Source organism: Terrapene carolina, unplaced genomic scaffold (genome assembly GCF_002925995.2).
Source record: "Terrapene carolina triunguis isolate 2854851 unplaced genomic scaffold, T_m_triunguis-2.0 Scaffold68, whole genome shotgun sequence".
NCBI classification, from domain to species: Eukaryota; Metazoa; Chordata; order Testudines; family Emydidae; genus Terrapene; species Terrapene triunguis.
Genome location: NW_020664419.1, coordinates 46,272,541 through 46,291,568, shown reverse-complemented (window position 1 = coordinate 46,291,568; position 19,028 = coordinate 46,272,541).

The window sequence follows — 19,028 nt, the reverse complement described above, 5'->3', positions numbered from 1 at the left end:
CTGTGCTCCTGCTGCCTTTCCTGCAGCTCAACCATACGCTGTAGCATATCAGTTTGATGCTCCAGCAGCCGGAGCATGGACTCTTGCTTTCTGTGTGCAAGCTGACGCCACCTCTCATCTTCAGCCCGCAACTTCCTCTGTTCCTCCCGCGATTCAGCCCGCCACCTCTCCTCCTCAGCCCGCGATTCAGCCCGCCACCTCTCCTCTCGCTCATATTGGGCTTTTCGGTAATCAGTCATTGACTGCCTCCACGCATTCTGCTGGGCTCTGTAAGCATGGGAGGCAGTCTGAAGTTCTGTAAACATTTCATCACGCGTCCTTCGCTTCCTTTTTCGAATATTCACGAGCCTCTGTGAAGGAGAATGATTTGCAGCTGGTGGATGAGAAGGGAGAGGTGGTTAAAAAAGATACATTTTAGAGAACAATGTGTACACTCTTTCACGTTACATTTTGCTGTTCACACTACACAGCAGATGTGCTTTCGTTACAAGGTCGCATTTTTCCTCTTATATTGAGGGCCTGCCTGTTTGGTGTGAGAGAGCACTCACGCAGTGCCAGGTCACAGATTTCAGCTTGCAGGCAGCCATGGTAAGACACAGTCTTTTGGCTTTTTTAACCTTCTTAACATGTGGGGATGGTTTCAAAGAGTACTGCTATCATTAACCATACCAAGCACCCGTTGGGTTGGCCATTTAAAATGGGCTTGCAATGTAAAAGGAGGGGGTGTGGTTTCAGGGTTAACGTGCAGCACAAACCCAACTAATAACCCTCCCCCACACACCCAATTCTCTGGGATGATCACTTCACCCCTCCCCCCACCGCGTGGCTAACAGCGGGGAATATTTCTGTTCAGCAGACCAGGAAGGGGCACCTCTGAATGTCCCCTTAATAAAATTGCCCCATTTTAACCAGGTGACCGTGAATGATATCACTCTCCTGAGGATAACAAAGAGAGATAAGGAATGGATGTTGTCTGCATGCCAGCAAACACCGGGACCATACGCTGCCATGCTTTGTTATGCAATGATTCCAGACTACGTGCTACGTGGCCTGGCGTGGTAAAGTGTCCTACCATGGCGGACGGGATAAGGCAGCCCTCCCCAGAAACCTTTTGCAAAGGCTTTGGGAGTACATGAAGGAGAGCTTTCTGGAGATGTCCCTGGAGGATTTCCGCTCCATCCCCATACACGTTAACAGACTTTTCCAGTAGCTGTACTGGCCGCGATTGCCAGGGCAAATTAATCATTAATCATTAAACACGCTTGCTTTTAAACCATGTGTAATATTTACAAAGGTACACTCACCAGAGGTCCCCTGTGTGCCCACAGGGTCTTGGGTGAGTTTGGGGGTTACTGGTTCCAGGTCCAGGGTGATAAACATATCCTGGCTGTTGGGGAAACTGGTTTCTCCGCTTCCTTGTTGCTGTGAGCTATTTACATTATCTTCAGGCTCATCTTCCTCGTCCCCAGAACCCGCTTCCCTGTGTGTTTCTCCATTGAGGGACTCATAGCACACGGTTGGGGTAGTGGTGGCTGCACCCCTAGAATGGCATGCAGCTCTGCGTAGTAGCGGCATGTTTGCGGCTCAGCCCCGGACCTTCCATTTGCCTCTCTGGCTTTGTGGTAGGCTTGCCTTAGCTCCTTAATTTTCACGCGGCACTGCTGTGCGTCCCTGTTATGGCCTCTGTCCTTCATGGCCCTGGAGACCTTTTCTAATATTTTGCCATTTCGTTTACTGCTTCGGAGTTCGGCCAGCACTGATTCATCTCCCCATATGGCGATCAGATCCCGAACCTCCCGTTCTGTCCATGCTGGAGCTCTTTTGCGATCCTGGGACTCCATCACGGCTACCTGTGCTGATGAGCGACCTGTGGTATCCACGCTCAGCAAACAGGAAATGAAATTCAAACGTTCGCGGGGCTTTTCCTGTCTACCTGGCCAGTGCATCTGAGTTGAGAGTGCTGTCCAGAGCGGTCACAATGAAGCACTGTGGGATAGCTCCCGGAGGCCAATAACGTCGAATTCCGTCCACACACACCCAATTCCGACCCCCTAAGGCCGATTTTATCGCTAATCCCCTCGTCGGAGGTGGTGTTAAGAAACCGGTTTAAAGGGCCCTTTAAGTCGAAAGAAAGGCCTTCGTCGTGTGAACGTGTCCAGGCTTAATTCGATTTAACGCGGCTAAAGTCGACCTAAACTCGTAGTGTAGACCAGGCCTTAGATTGTAAGCTCCTTCGGGCAGGGCCATCTTTTTGTCTGTGTTGTACAGTACCTAGTGTAGTGGGTTCCTGGTCTATGACTAGGGCTCCTGGGTGCTACAGTAATACAGTTGATAATAATCTTAGCCCTTTGGTGTCTTCTTTTCTCTGCCTTTGGCAAATGGTTTAGTCTCCTAAGGACTTAAATGATTTGGTCTAACTGAGCTCTTTGGCCATAATATATGAGTATTTGGATGAAATTTAATGGCCTGTGATATACAGGTAAACAGGGTTGAATGAGCTCTCCCTGACATCTAGTGATCTGGGAGGGGAAAGACTTCAGGACCAGACCGTACTTGCATAAAAACACCTACTCTGCCTCTAGCAGACAGATCTGAGTTGCCAAAATGATCGATTTTGGCTGGTTTGGGGTTGCAAATCACTTTAGTATTGAACGCAGGGGTAATGAAATGTTGTTATCCTTATTGTACAAGTAAAGGGCAGCAGAATTGTGCTTAGCATGCCCTGATTGAGGGAGTCACCCTCAAATGAACTCCACTTGCTAAGCAGGGGGTATGGATGCCAAATCTCAGTGAAAAAGGAGAGAGGGTGGGAACAGGTGTCTGTACCTGGTTAGGGGGATGGGGCATTGTCTCAAGGAGTCACAGACACCACTTAACCCTCCCCCTCTCCACTGTTTAAAGACAGCTGATTAGTCTCAACTGAGAATCTTTTGGTTTGTTAAGTGATCACTAGAGATGAAACCACAGATTACTAAGTCTAAGTTCTAAGTCTTAAATGTGCTGTGGGACAATGTTTCAGTGAAAGAGACTGCACAGCCTGCTCTAGCAGTAAGGTTCAGCATTAACTGCTGAAATCACTGAGAGCTGGGCAAAATGATGACTAATGAAGTTACAGACAATAAGGGGGAAGGGATGCAGATCAGGATAAGTAAAGAACATGTCAGAGATCTGCTGACTAATTTGAATGACTCCAAGTCAGCGGGACCTGATGCTATTCACCCGAGGGTGCTGAAGGAATTAGCTGAAGAAATCTCAGAGCCACTAATAATATTTGCAAACTCATGGACTGCAGGAGAAGTCCCAGAAGACTGAAGAAGGGCTAAGGTAGTGCTCATCTTCAAAAACGGGGAAAAGGAGAAGCCAGGAACTACAGACCAGTCAGCCTGACCTCGATACCAAGGAAGCTACTAGAGCAATGTATAAAACCTGGAATACCTGGAGGATGAAGGGGTAATCACTAGCAGCCAGCATGGATTTACTAAGAACAAATCATGCCAAACCAGCTTGATTTCCTTCTTTGATAGAGTTACTGGTTTGGTGGATAGGGGGAATGCAGTGGACATAATATACCTGGACTTTAGCAAGGCTTTTGACACGGTCCCACATGACGTTCTTACAAGGAACCTGGAGAAATACAAGCTCAATAGAATTGCCATTAAGTGGATACATAATCCACAAACAAAGAGTAACTATTAATGGAGTGATGTCAGATTGGAAGTCGGTCTCTGACATCATTCCATTAATTAGTGAGGTTCCACAGAGATCTGTTCTAGGCCCGGTGTTATTTAACATCTTTATTAATGATCTGGATGTAGAATAGAGAGCATACTGGTCAAATTTGCAGATAACAAAAAGCTGGGCGACTACAAACACTTTGGAGCATAGAGCTAAAATGCAAAGGGATTTTGATAAATCGGAGAACTGGGCTACAACAAAATGAAATTCAGCAAAGATACATGTAAGGTGCTACACTTAGGGAAGAAAAACCAAATTCACAAATACAGAATAGGGGATAACGGGTTTGGCAGCAGCACTGCTGAGAAGGATCTGAGAGTTGTGGTGGATCACAGCTTCAACAATGTGATGCTGTTGCAAAAAAATGCAATTTTGTGTTGTATTAACAGAGGCATAGCATGCAAATAATGATAGTACCGCTCTACTCTGTGCTGGTTAGGCCTCAGCTGGAGTACTATGTCCAATTTTGATCACCATTGTAACAAAAAGATGCAGAGAAACTGGAAAGGATCCAAAGGTGAGCAACAAAGATGATCAAAGAGATGGAATGCAAGCCAGATGAGCAAAGGCTAAAGGACCTGGGTACGTTTAGTTTGGAAAAGAGATTAAGTGGGGCATGATAGTGTCCTTCAAATACTTGAAAGGCTGCCATAAAAAGATGGAGAAAATTGTTATCTCTTGCCACGGAGGACAGGACAAGAGACAAAGGGGTTTTAAACTACAGCACTGCAGATTTAGATTAAATCTCAGGAAAAACTTCTTAATTGTAAGAACAGTAAGATAATGGAACAAATTGCCTAGGCAAGTCATGGAATTTCCTTCACTGGAGATTTTCAAAAAGAGGCTAGATAGCCATCTGTCTTGGATGGTTTAGATTAGTGCTGTCAAGCAATTAAAAAAATTAATTGTGATAAATCTCATGATTAAAAAATGTAATCGTGATTAATCGCACGATTAATCACACAGTTAAACAAGAATAGAATACAATTTATTTAAATATTTTTGGATGTTTTCCACATTTTCAAATATATTGATTTCAATTACAACACAAAATACAAAGTGTACAGTGCTCCCTTTATTTTTATTTTTTTTAAATATTTGCACTGTAAAAAAAGAAACATAAGAAATTATTTTTCAATTCACCTCATAAAAGTACTATAGTGCAATCTCTTTATCATTAAAGTTGAACTTACAAATGTAGAATTATGTACAAAAAATAACTTCACTCAAAAATAAAACAACGTAAAACTTGAGAGCCTACAATCCACTCATCCTACTTCTTGTTCAGCCAATCGCTCAGACAAACAAGTTTGTTTACATTTGAAGGAGATAATGCTGCCTGCTTCTTGTTTACAATGTCACCGGAAAGTGAGAACAGGCATTCGCATGGCACTGTTGTAGCCGGTGTCACAAGATATTTATGTGCCAGATGCGCTAAAGATTCGTATGTCTCTTCTTCTTGCTTCAACCACCATTCGAGAGAACATGCGTCCATGCTGATGATGGGTTCTGCTCAATAACAATCCAAAACAGTGCAGACTGACGCATGTCCATTTTCATCATCTGAGTTAGATGCCGCCAGCAGAAGGTTGGTTTTCTTTTTTGGTGGTTAGGGTTCTGTAGTTTCCACATCAGAGTGTTGCACTTTTAAGACTTCTGAAAGCATGCTCCACACCTCGTCCCTCTCAGATTTTGAAAGGCACTTCAGATTCTTAAACCTTGTAGCTATCTTTAGAAATCTCACATTGGTACCTTCTTAACGTTTTGTCAAATCTGCAGTGAAAGTGTTCTTAAAACAAACAACATGTGCTGAGTCATCATCCGAGACTGCTATAAAATGAAATATATGGCAGAATGTGGTTAAAACAGAGCAGGAGACATACAATTCTCCCCCTAGGAATTCCATCACAAATTTTATTAGCAGATATTTTTAACAAGTGTCATCAGCATGGAAGCATGTCCTCTGGAATGGTAGCCGAAGCACAAAGCGGCATACGAATGTTTAGCATATCTGGCACATAAATAAGTTGCAATGCTGATTACAAAAGTGACATTGTAAATATGAAGCGGGCAGCATTATCTCCCGTAAATGTAAACAAGCTTGTTTGAGTGACTGGCTGAAGAAGAAGTAGGATTGAGTGAATGTGTAGACTCTAAAATTTTCAATTGTTTTGTTTTTGAGTTCAGTTATGTAAGAAAAATAATTCTACATTTAAAAGTTGCACTTTCATGATAAAGAGATTGCACTACAGTATTTGTATTAGGTGAATTGAAAAATACGATTTCTTTTGTTTGTAATTTTTACAGTGCAAATATTTCTAATAAAAATAATAATATAAAGTGAGCATTGTACACCTTATAGTCTGTGTTATCACTGAAATCAATATATTTGAAAATGTAGAAAAACATCCAAAAATATTTAATACATTTCAATTGGTGTTCTATTGTTTAACAGTGCAATTAAAACTGCAATTAGTTGTGATTAATTTTTTAATCACAATTAATTTTTTTGAGTTAATCACGTGAGTTAACTGTGATTAATCAACAACCCTAGTTTAGATACAACAAATCCTGCATCTTGGCAGGGGGTTAGACCAGATGACCCTTGTAGTTCTTTCTAACTCTATGGTTCTATGATTCTAAGGGGTGGGACATCAAGATGTGCAGGTGAATGAGCCCCTGATGATGTGGCTGATGTGATTAGGTCCTATGATGATGTCACTTGAATAGATATGTGGACAGAGTTGGCATCGGGCTTTGTTACAAGGATTCACCTGCACATCTACCAATGTGATATATGCCATCATGTGCCAGCAATGCCCCTCTGCCATGTACATTGGCCAAACCGGACAGTCTCTACGCAAAAGAATTAATGGACACAAATCTGACATCAGGAATCATAATACTCAAAAACCAGTGGGAGAACACTTTAACCTGTCTGGTCATTCAATGACAGACCTGCGGGTGGCTATCTTACAACAGAAAAACTTCAAAAACAGACTCCAAATCGAGCATGCAGCCCGCTCCCAGCAGGGTGCTCCCCTCCTCCGCGCCGCCACCCCCTACAGGGTGGCCGGAGCGGCAAACCGAAAAAAAAGGGCATCCGTGCCACCCTAGGATTGCATGGAATGCCGCCCCTCAGAATATGCCGCCCCAAGCACGAGCTTGCTCGGCTGGTGCCTGGAGCCGGTCCTGTCAGCCACTATCCAGACTGAGCATCTAGTACACTGAATACACTTGCTTCAGATAGCTTGTGAGTGATGTCATCTAGGATGGGTTGACTATAGTGTTACTCATTATTGCTTTGTTTAGGTCTTGAGGGTCTTGCATATCTGGATTGCACCAGTGTTTTCTACTGCAACCATGAAGCTAATCCATTCCGATGGTGCCTCTGCCTTTTCAATTATACCCAATTGTTCCATCCTAGAGTTCCTTCTCCATGTTGGGCTTTATTGCTAATGTCACAGTGCATGCACTTCTGGCATTGCATTTGTAGACAGCTTGATTTTGCAATATCCCAGTAGACATCCCACGCCTTCAAACACGTCAGGACATTTTTTCTTAATTTCCTTTTCTGTGCGAGGTCCTTTTATGGATTCCACTGCCCTTAGGATTTTTATCAAATTTAATGATTTTAAAACTGTCAGTCCTAATGCTGCTTTTGCTAGCATATTTAATACATAGAAATCTAGATTTGAACATTTTTCTCTTGTATGTGCATTTAACATTGCATGTCCCCTCTATGAGGAGTATAGGGTCTCCATATCCTTCCAGTCTCACTGATACAGATGATGTTAGTGTTATGGTGTGGGCTGGATTTTTCCTACATTCTGTCTCAGGGATGCAGTTTACTTGTGCCCCAGTGTCAATTTTGAATTTCATGGATGGATTAAAATGGTTACATATGCTTCATCACTATCCTTTTCCTTATTCTGTATTATAGCCTAAAAGAATGCTGTGTCTTTGTTGTGAAACTCCTCTCCTTTTCCAGTTGCATGTACTGTATGCCCTGTATTTTTCTGTGCTTGCATGGCATACTTGTGCAAAATGCATCCGAAGAAGTGGGTTGTAGCCCACGAAAGCTTATGCTCTAATAAATTTGTTAGTCTCTAAGGTGCCACAAGTACTCCTGTTATTTTTGTGCAAAATGGTTTGCTTTGTGGCACTTCATGCATATCTTCCCAAGTGCTGGTCATTCCTCTTGCTTGGCATGATGTAATCCTTATCCCCATCTGTAGCAAACTTGCTGTGTCTGTGTCTTTGCTACATGCTATTTTTTTCAATGCTGCATAAGGCTGGTGCCCTGCTGTTGAACCCTTATCTTTTTGCTGTGTGCATGTCTGACTGCTGGTTGCACATTGTGACAGATGTTAGGAAGTACTTTCATTTGTTCTTTCAATGCCTGTAGTGCTCAGGCTATTCTAATGGTTTTTGCTAATGTTAGTGTCCTCCATTAGTAATTTTTTTGGTATTTCTTTTGTGTTTGATCCCATTAAGATCCTATCCTTCAGCATATTAGCACTATCTGTGAAAGCACAATCTTCTGTTATCAACTATAGCTGGGTTAAGCACTTATAAATTTGTTCAGTAGGTCTCTGATTTCTCTCGTAGAAAATTTTCCATTGTATGAAAAGCAATAGGCCTCATCTAAGAGAAATCCAGACAAGCTGTTTGAGCTGTCTGCTTCAGAGAGCTTGCTATTAGAGCAGAGGTTTTCAAACTGTAGGGCAGGCCCTATAGGGGGGCATGAAGGAACATTTGGGGGGGCAAGTGGTGATGCTAGGCAGCTCGTGCCAACCCTGTGCGGCATGACCCAGGCTAACCCCCACAGGGGGCTGGGAGGGAGCGCCAACTCCACCCCCTGATTCTCCTCAGCAGGCCATCCAGCCTATGGGTCAGAGTCAACATCCGCTGCGGCTGCGCCGATTTCCACTCCCAGCAGCCTCTGTGTCCAGCACTGGCTCTGCCCCCTGAGACTGTCATATGTGCCTTCCCCTACCCTGGAAACCCAAGTGGGGAGGGGCAGAGGGGCAGGTATTGGCCCTGGCAATGCAGCCTGGCAGCAAGGTAGAAGCAGCCGGCTGCTGAGGAAGCCTTGGCCATGCCATTGGTAAGTATCTGTGTATTTGAAACTTACAAGTGTAGGTAATGTAATTAAAGTTGTGTTAAGGTCTCTGTTAGGTTTCTGAGTAGGCTATCAAGCATACTTTTGCATGTGTCTATTTTTGTCTGGGTTGGGGAAGGGGGTGGACACAAAAATTGCGAGCTCAGCTCAAAAAGTTTGCAAACTGCTGCATTTAGAGACTCATGCTCTGCAGATATATCTGCCTTTTGCCCAAAATATGTTAGAAAGTTAGCAGCTTTCTGGGCTGCAGACCACTTGACTGCCTCAGATCCTGTGAAGATCAGCGCCAGTAACTCCTTCAATCTAGTCCATTTCTCTGCAGTCCTTCCAGTTTCAAAGTCCATAGGCAGCACATTTCTTGTATTATTCTGTATGAAAGCCATAGTTAACTTGCTTTTAATTCTGACACCATATAGTATCCTCATTTAGATTGCTCACAGGAATGAGATCCACACAGGATAGGGTACACTAACCAGGCTTTATTTACAAGGCTTTCAGATACACAATCTCATCTCAGCAGCACAGCAAAAGCACACAAACACTCAGAAAAAGCCAGTCTCAGAGTCACTTCCTGTGCATAAATATAGTACAAAGCCTACTTGATTGCCGCTGAGAATAAGATTGAATTTAGAATTTTAATCAATTGCCAAGGTCACAGACAGTTCACAGAACTTTCTACTTTTAGTTGCTCCATCTGATTTACATAAGATGCACATTTCAGTAAAATGTCCTTTCTTGTGCCATAGTTTGTAATTCTCCTTTTTAAAGAGAATTTTGGAACGTCAGCCATAAAATTGACATCACTTCATCTAAAAAAAATTTCTTTTTGTAAAATTACTTCAGTTTTTTCTCACATGCTAATCTGAGCAGTTTCCCTTCACTTCAGTGCTGTTTACTACATTGACATTATGACTCTGGAGTGTCACTTGATTGTATATCAGATAAGGAGTTTGCACCTTTAATAACTGTTTCAATTCTTGAAACATCTGTAATCAATATTTTAAACAGGAAATAAATTGACTACTATTAGTAGGCCTCCTCTAATCAGGAATTATTTGCTTTCTCATTTATTTGATTTCAAATAATTTAATCACTTAGACCACAAAAACTTGCTTATAGAGAATAATTCACAATAATATTCCAAACTCTTATCCTAGTGAAGTCACTGGCCAAATTCCCATTGACTTCAGTGGGATCAAGAATAGGCCTGTTCTGCAGTCTCATACTTATCAGTTGGTTCTCTGGGGTTTTGCATTCTCCAAAACAATACTAGTGACCCCCTGACTATAAATTACACTGACGGAAACATAATTAAGATCAAGCAACATATTAAATTCTGCTCACTTACTTTGTGTATTTTCTTTCTTTTTAATATTCTGTCCTGACAAGGAATTAGACATTAATTAGTGGAAAATTTAAATTTTTCTTCAATTTTTCATTATTTATATATTGACTGATTTTTAAAATTGACACATAAAAGGAAAAAAACAGTAACTACATCATGACTCCATTGAAAGCAATGATAATTCATAGTAACACGGTGAGATGAATTCATGACAATGCATCTATTAACCTGTGACAGCACTGTACCTATTTTATTTCCACTGAGATATCCAAGGTTATTTTCTTAAATAAAAGCTTTCTGACTGTAAGGAAGACCCCAAATTGCAGACTATCCTGTTTTTCCATTCTGGCTCTGATTCCTTATTAATTACGCATGTGCACAACATTTCATGTGATGTGACTTGCTATTTTGTTTGTTCCTCTGTACGATGGCCCACAGTGAAACGTGCAGTCAGTCACTGCTAATCATAAGATGTGGAAAGGTTTTTCTGATGAATTTTTCTAGTTTCTCTTAACTTTCCTCTAAACCTTATTGCCCAATTTTAGGTGCTTTTGTTTTCCAGTGTTTTGTTGTTGTTATCTGCTGCAAAATGGCCATGTCAATATCCCTATTTTTATTGTAGTTTCCTTATGAAGAACTTCACCCAATACTATTTTACATTTCATATCTATATTTATAAGGAGATTAGTTGCCTTTGTGATGAATTTGTTTTTTATCTGAGGGACAATGGGGTGCATTTTATAGATATACTCTTGTAGACTTTAAGTTGTAACTAACATTCTCTGTATCAGGCTTTTATTGGCACAAAGGGCCAACACTGAATTTTATGATGATGTAAAGTATCTCCTTGCACCTACATTAGATTTGTAAAGTTTTTCATGCAATTTGATTAGAAGCTCCTCTACATCCTATTTCAAATGCATTTTGAAATTCATTCATATACAAAATGTCATCTCATTTGTGTCTTCTTGAAAGTTTTTCCCCAGTGTGTTTAAGGGCTTGTCTTCACTACCTGCCCGGATCGGCGGGTAGAAATCGATCTCTCGGGGATCGATTTATCGCGTCTCGTCGGGACGCGATAATCGATCCCCGAATCGACGCGCGTACTCCACCAGCCCGGGTAGGAGTAAGCGCCGTCGACGGGGTAGCCGCGGCGGTTGATTTGCCGCTGTCCTCACAGCGGGGTAAGTCGGATCAGATACGTCGAATTCAGCTGCGCTATTCCCGTAGTTGAATTTGCGTATCTGAAATCGATCCCCCCCCATAGTGTAGACGTAGCCTTAGAAACTAAAGCTCATCCTGAAGATCCAGGCACACATTTGCTACAGGTTTCATGGAGAGGGAGAAAACAATTTGCTAAATAAGCTAAAATAATTCTAAGCATATAGTAAATTTAATTAATTAAATCAATAAACCATCTGCTACACAATATAGTGGGTGTGGAGGCAGGGAGGAAACAAAGTTTACAACCTGATTTCTTTCAGAACCTAACATTCAGAAATGAAGGTGGAAATAAAATAAGAAAAAGTAACAAAATGTGGGTCAGTAACAAAACATGCATGTAAACCCTGATTTGCTTGTGGATATGTCAATATGTGCAGGCAAAACTGTGCACACACATTGGAAAGTGTATGTGTAAACAAAACAGGGCACACCTTAGCACTTGCATTTGAAAATGCCCTAAACTATTCTAAAGGTGGTGTTGAAAGAATGTAATGAAAAGCATAGTGCAGAATGGCTAGAATGTGGCCTTAGCAAGCCATTACTTGCATGAGCAGGCTCTGTGTGATTGATTAACTGCTCATAATCTAGCTCTAAAAGTTGTCCTGGACTCCTCAACCAGAATTCAGTTTAGCCTCCTTTTAAAGGGAATTATTTTGTGACATTTTTCTCTATTGCAGATACATGTTCTTGGAAAACATTAGCTTTTACAACACTGAATGCTATAAAACCCGAAGAAAGACAATAGATTAAAAATAGTATCAGGCATTGGGTAAGAAATACACTGTAAAGTACTGTGAAAGACTATAATCTTATTGGGTAACTAGTGTGTGGCAGCTGTTTCATTACTGTACAGTGTCCATGAAATAGAGTACTCTTCTGAGTTGAGCTCCAGAGAGAGCTCTGTTTGTACAGTCTAATACGTCTATACCTCATGTCGGGTCAAGTGTACTTACCACCATCTGAGCATGACTCTGCATATTTTGTGCCCTTGTCCTTGAAATCCTTACCAGTGTGAAAAACGCATCCAATCAATTTTATCAATCCCTTTTATGTTTTAGAAAGTTTCTACTAGGTTATCTTAAGTTTTTCTCTCTTCAGATTGAAAGTAAGTCTAACTCCTTAATTTTCTTCTCATAAACACTAGCTAGTTCACTGCAGCATACTTAAGGCCAATTAATATCACAGAATAGCTGGGAACAGAACTCAGAAGGACCTTCTGGCTCCCAGCCTTGTGCTTTATCAATTAGACTATATGCTTTTAGTAGCCAGTTGCACAGAAATGTTATTTTTATAGCTATTTGTGCCCATTTTGGGGACATTTCATATTAAACATTTCATATTCATGTTTTTCCACTTTTTTGTGTGATCTTTTTATTTTCCTTATTTTCCAACAGATTTTCTTTTTATCTTAGAGAACATATATTTAAATTTAATGTTCAACATAGGTTTATTTAGAATATCTCACCAGCCTATGAATGAATTAATTTTAATGCTCTTCTTTCAAAACTACACTAGAAGGAGCCAAGGAGCACTGAGAGATCCCTGTTACCCTCCCAAAAAATGGAGGGTATTGTACTGTTAAGTATGTGAGCATAATCTTCATAAAAAGTTATGAACAGTTGCACAAAACCTTCATTATTAAACATATTGTGCCAAAGTAATCCCTAAAATAACTACTGAAATCAATTAAATTACTCTAGAGATGCATCAGATCCATTTTGTATGCTTTAGGTCGTTTCCCATTTAGTTAAAAGATAACCTTTATTGTAATTTGACTGAATTTCATTGAACATCTAGGGCTAAATTATGCTGAGGCATGAACAGACGTGGCAGGAGGTAAGGGGTGCATAGCGACAAGAACCTTCCCTCGCTGTCTCTTTGCCCCTCAGCACATCGGATTAGCCTATGTGAATCCTTTGCTCTACTTGGCTGGGTTTTTCAAAAGAGCCTAAGGAAACTAGCACCTATTAAGAGTCAATGGGAATCGGGCTCTTAACTCCCTCAAGCTTCTTTAAAGTCCCAGAATAGTGCCACTTTCATTGCTAACCCTTCCGAAATTGGGAGATGAGAATGTTGATGGCAGACACCCTACATGAAAGTAGATGGTAGAGACAACCTACATTTTATATTTAATTAATTGAAATCAGAACCAATTATATGATTGTCTATAGTAGTGTTCATTTTATATCAAGTCTTTATATGTTAGGGGTCAATTGCAAGCTGCAATAGAGGCAGTGACAAGGAGCTATGCTATCCCTTCTCTCCAGGAGGCCCTGTGCCTGCCTGAGACAAAATGGCTCTTAGGGAAGAGCAGCAGTCTGCACTGATCCTACCATGGGCTGCAATAGAGCCTCTACTGTGCACTTGCTGATTTGGTTTAAAATGTGCAGTACCACAGAACACTCTACAAGATTATGGGATTTCATGTAATTGAAAACAAAGTAATGACATACTATACTTAATGAGGCAAGCACCCTGCTGGGGTAAACTGATGCAGCTCCTCTGAAGAAGACTCACTGAAGTCACCAAAGCTCCAGAGTTCACATCAGCAGAGATTTTTCCCCATTGCTTTTATTTTACAGAACAGCAACTCTAACAACTTAAATTGCTGGTGCAGGATTATCCCTGCTTTCTTCCAGTCCATCAAGTGCTCCATTTCCCAGTCATGCAGTTATCTACAGGTCCTAAATATGGGAAGCTGAACAACACATTTGCTTTACAGGTAGACACTGTGAATTAACTAAGAGGAGCTCAGGGTTCAAATTCTCTCACCTACATCGGTGCAACACCAATGACCTCATGGATGCCCACTACATCAATGTAATTTGAGAATATGTCCCCAGTTCTATAATGTAAGCAATAAGCTTAGTAAATTAGTTTTAAAAGATTTCTTATTTTTGATCTGAAAGTATTTTAATGCAATAATGACCTTGGCATAGGACATTAATTTCCTGAGAATTAATGGGCTCCAGCTGAATCATTGGATTTCCCAAGATGTTACTAATTACCCAGGAAATGCTTTTAGCTCATAGCTGGTATAGATTTTATAAACCATTTTTAATACAAAGAAAGTAAATATTCTACATTTCTCCTATGGTCCAGGGACTTCTTATTGCCAACTGGCAGATGGCACAGGGATTGCATAAGGTTTTACAGAGATCCCATGGGTCAGATATATGCTTGAAGCATGGAATGTAAGGTCCTTACCAAGAACCAGTACCCCACTGGTCATCATAACCATTGTGATATTTATGTACAGATAATATTTAAGGAGTTATGTATCTATGCTGAAAATTGTGTTCTTAAGATCTTGGAGTTAAGGCAGGTCACCAGTAGGTGACATGCCTCAGACATGTTCTCTTCAGACAGGAGGTAACAGACACTTATCTCCCTGTCTGGTCATATCTGTATTGTGTATTGTCTGCCTCACAATGAAAGCCTATTTGCATATTGAAGCAGGGGACAGTCAAAAGGTTGCAAAATCTACAAGAGAGAAAAGCTACAGGAAGAAACAAAACATCAGGAGGTATATACTGATGGGACTTTTGTGTAGCTTGTGAGGCAAAGGAACACACTGGATCCTTGACCTAGGAGACAAGCTGGCAGCCTGACTGTCTCATGAATGAAGAATCACAGCCAAGCCTGCTTGTAAAATGCTGCAAGGATTTTGGGTGAGCATTATTCTACAAGAATGAGAACATCTAGTTAATTAAGTCTAGGTTCTAGAATGGGTTATGATTTCATTTTATATACGTTTCCAATACATTAACGTGCTATTACTTGAATCTTTGTTAAATAAACTTATATATGATTTTACTATAAACGTATCTAAGTACTGTGTGTTAAGCGGATCAGTGATTTGAAGTGGAACTAGTACGGTGGGGTGTACTGTTTCTTTGGACGCAGTAAATCTGTGAATACTGTACGTGTCTAGTGGATCAGGACTGGACACTCAGGGAGATGGTTGGAGGGCTCAAGGGTTGGAGTGTGCCTATCGTAAACCTGTAGAGAGCCAGCAGGGCCTGCATAGAGGAGTGGTTGTATTCCCTGTGGCTGGTGGAGTCATGGGGATGGTTTCTGGTAGGCACAGACAAGGCTTTCTCACACTAAGGGCAGGTGGTAGCAAGGTGCCTCACGACCCTGGGTATGTAACCCCAGAACTTGACATTACTGCAGTCAGCCATTTTGTTTGTCCAGCCACTGGCTAGCTGAAAACCAAATACCACATAGCTAGCAATATTGTTAGGGCTCTGAGAGGAAAGGCTAAACAGCTGCATGATTTCAATTTTGCTAATCAGAATGGGCAGATGGGACAGCGAGTTAATGTATCATGAGAATGGAAGGAAGGTTTGGACAGCCAACCTTGGTTTTAAGAGCCCTGACATATGAGTTTTATTCTGGTTATGACAAGAAATACCAGAAATGTTTTGATAATGAGTAATTTGCTGAAATTAGGAGAATTGGTGACCTATTAGGGGTTACTATGGTGACCCTCTAAGAGACACTATGAGTTATGTGCTTTGTTTAAGTTAGCTATAAAAGATTAAGCAAAAGAATATACTCTGGAGCAGTCCAAGGAAGCTTTTCTTTTCAGGCAAAGAGCTGACACCTAAACTCCCCAGTAGCTGGGTGGAAGGAGGGCCCCCAGAAGCCTGGCTGTCGATTACTCAAAACCATCTCAGATTTTTGGTATTTATAAATGTTTGGGGTGTTCTGAACCTACTGCGACAACATATATGTATTTTTTTATTACTGAGCCTGAATCCTACTTTCCTGTACATTTATCATATATTTACTGAACGCACTGAGAGCCAAGCACACATCTGAAGAGAGAATTTGGCCTTCCTTCAGTATCTCTTTCAAGAACTAATTCTGCTTGAGTACTCTATTTTTTCTCGCTTTCTGATTTTTTCATTAGGCCTGTTTCTGAACACCTTCCCAGAAGGAACAAGAATCTCTATTTTCATCCACCCCTTTCTTCATTTGAAAATGTCTACAGTGAACCCTGTCTTAAGTGACCACTAAAAGGACTGTCAAAAATCAATTGCTTAGAATGGAAGGCTAGGTTTATGGTTGAAGCCCTGACTCAAGAGATCTGAATTTATTTCCTAACTCTGGTACACGTACTCAGTGTGAAGTTGGGAAAGTCACTTAATGTCTCTGTGCCTCAGTTTTCCCACTATAGAAAGGAGATAGGAAGTGTGGTTATCTCCTTCCTTTTGTCTGTCTTGACTATAAAGCTCTACATGATAGTGACTCTTTATATGTACAGTGCCTAGCACAATGAAGCCCCAACTCTGTTGGAGTCTATAGATTCCAGTGTAATAAATATAATGATTAATTAACAGAGGTGGGTTTTGTTTAAAGGGGGATCTGAGTTGTGTTATTCTGGGCTATTTTGTGGCAGTAACATCAAATGAGAGGGTGGTCTCATGTGCAGGCTTGACTGTACTTCAGACTCTCCTGTTTCCCCTCAGAACTCCTTTAACCTTTCCTCATAACTGAGTCATAAAATCATCTTCGTTCTCTACTTCAGAAAGTACCCCAGAGGCAGATTACAGTGACTGGGCCACCTCTTTGTTTGGTATCTCATCCTTCTGCTGGTTGGCTGTTGCCTTTTTCCTTTAAATACACATTCCAGTATTTATTTCTATTTGTGGTACAGCTGCCAATTTAAACAGTTATTCAAGACTGTAACTGAACCTCCAATCCAGGATTCCTTCCTTTCCCCAAAAAAAGAACAGGAGTACTTGTGGCACCTTGGAGACTAACAAATTTATTAGAGCATAAGCTTTCGTGGGCTACAGCCCACTTCTTCGGATGCACAAAAGCTTATGCTCTAATAAATTTGTTAGTCTCTAAGGTGCCACAAGTACTCCTGTTCTTTTTGTGGATACAGACTAACACGGCTGCTACTCTGATTTCCTTTCCTCTTACTCAACCTACCTCTGAGTTTGGTCTTGATGTTTTTTGGCCAGGAGGTTGCAATGTGTTTATGTCATGTCCTAAAGTGCTTGTTGAGAATGCTGACACTTCTCATTACAAAGCTGGTCAACAGTGAGATGTTAGTCATGAAGACTCACACTGGGTGTTGCAATTTTGAAAATAACAATCCAACTTGTCCGTAGCCACTGTCAGGTAGGCAAAGTACCTAATTTATCCCTAGGGCATCATTAGTCCTTATTTTCAGAGGTGCCTGACTTTTCAAGTGAGTTCAGCCCATAATTGTTTCTTATATTGACCCATGAGACAGATGTTTTATTAAATAGCAAGATTCTAGCTACAATAGCTTTTGAGAGACTAAATTAATTTTAATTTGAAAAAAGCTTTTTTAACAGAAAAGACTTGATTCTGCAGTCTTATGCAAGTAAAACTCCCATTAGCATCAATAGGAATTTTGCATATAGGAGGACTGTAGGTTTTTTTCTTTCAGATGTTGTTTTTTACTAAAAAGCAAACCAATAAAATATACCAGCAATCAGTAAGAAATCAGTGATGCATAAAACATTAAGAAAAACCCTATGCACCCCCCTTTTTTTTTTTTTTACTAACCCTTGTTTAAGGGGGAATAAAACCAAAACAGCATTTAAGGATATATATTAAATGAATCAGAGGGGTAGCCGTGTTAGTCTGGATCTGTAAAAAGCGACAAAGGGTTCTGTGGCACCTTATAGAGTAACAGACATATTGGAGCATAAGCTTTCGTGGGTGAATACCCACTTTGTCAGACGCATGCGTATTCACCCTCGAAAGCTTATGCTCCAATACATCTGTTAGTCTATAAGGTGCCACAGGACTCTTTGTCGCTTATTAAATGAATATATATTTAAATACATGTTTTCAGCCATAACTAAACCTTTATATTTCACACATTGCTAATAATAATTTAAAATGAGCTATAATGATGATTTAGAAATGTGTGTAACAATAATAATGGGCCAATACTCAGCCCTTGCTTAGGCTGTAGTCACACTGAAGTCAAAGGGCTCTCTGGTCCTACAACAACAACAATAAAATAATAAAATAATAATAATAATACATAGATTCATAGGCCAGAAGGGACCATTATGATCATCTAGTCTGGCCTCTGGTATAACACAGGCCTGAGAACTTCTCCAAAATAATTCCTTGTTCATATCTTTTACAAAACCAAGCAATCTTGATTTAAAAATGGTCATTGATGGAGAATCTACCACTACATTGGGTAAATTCTTTCAATGGTTAATTTCTCTCACTGTTAAAAATGTATGCATTTCCACTCTGAATTTGTCTAACTTCAACTTCCAGTAATTGGATCATGTTACAGCTCTTATACCTCTGATAGACTGAAGAACCTGTTATTAAATATTTGTTCCCCCGTAGGTACTTTTCAGCTAAATAGATTGAGCTTCTTGAAGCTATCTCTAGAAGGCATGTTTTCTAATCCTTTAATCATTCTCTTAGCTCTTCTCTGAACCCCCTCCAAGTTCTCAACATCCTTCTTGAATTGTGGGGCCCAGAACTGGGCACAGTATTCCAACAATGGTCACCCTAGTGCCAAATACAGAGGTAAAATAACACTGGTCTACAATTTTTGAGAAGTCGTCTGCTTCAGAGATA